Raw genomic sequence first — 906 nt, 5'->3', positions numbered from 1 at the left:
AATCAGATTAAATCAGACAAGGTTATGTGGGAGTCCTGCCAGATGACAGCACTATTAGGGTCAGCTGTAAGATCTCATTATCTGCATCTGTCTGGTGACATCACTCCCCCACGTTTGGATACAGTTCCTGAAATAGCAGATACATTTCATCTGGTAACTGTCTAAGCAATCATCACAGTCTTTAATTTTGGGTAATTTTTATCTAGCATCATCTTAACATGTTAGGTAGCCTCTGTAAATAGTTAATGCTTTTTTTGATAATATTATAACAGCAATGCAGATAATAGCTATAATGATTACTGACATTTTTGATATCTTTGAATGTATTAACTTCTTTTTTTTTCCACTCAGACTGCGTTCCCTCCCTCTCACCCTCCTGAAGGAGAGAAGAACGATCATCAATGGCAAGAGGCAGCTGCAACCAAGCAGCACCTAGAGCCGGCTTCACGCTCAGGAGGGGACGCTACGTCTTGTCCTCGTGGTTTCGGGTGCTCTACACAGTCAGAGAAACTTCTCTAGTAACGAACTATAGAAATGATCCCTGAAAGTATAGTCTTATGTATTAACTTCTTAAGAGATTGTGAAATTTATTAAATTTTCACAGCATCCTATGAGCTAGTTGTCATTATCCTGTTTATATTCATGGGACACTGATACACAAGAAGTTTACATTTCTTATTTAAGTTCATGAGACTGGTTAATGAGTGCACAAGACAGCACATAGGTGGCCTTCCATCAAAGACTTTAGCTGTTCTACCTAGGAGGGCAAACTTCCCATTGTACAACATAGACAAAACAGGGGAGAAATGAGGTCATCTCAGACTAACATCTGTAATGGCATCTCTAGAATCTAAAATTTTTATNCAAAATTTTTACCATAATTTTTATTGGTTATAACCCATTTTA

The 906-nt window shown here is 37.9% G+C and overlaps 1 non-coding gene across 1 annotated transcript; it reads right to left on the bottom strand.

Annotated features, from left to right (window-relative positions):
• Nucleotides 1-342: 342 nt before the first annotated feature.
• LOC115032086 lies at nt 343-557 on the bottom strand. The gene has a single exon (XR_003837717.1). It is a non-coding gene; the product is annotated as a small nucleolar RNA U3 (small nucleolar RNA).
• Between the last annotated feature and the right edge of the window lie 349 nt (nt 558-906).

Source organism: Mus caroli, chromosome 9 (genome assembly GCF_900094665.2).
Source record: "Mus caroli chromosome 9, CAROLI_EIJ_v1.1, whole genome shotgun sequence".
NCBI classification, from domain to species: Eukaryota; Metazoa; Chordata; class Mammalia; order Rodentia; family Muridae; genus Mus; species Mus caroli.
Note: the sequence above shows the minus strand (reverse complement) of the source record. Positions and strands in the feature narration are given on the sequence as shown.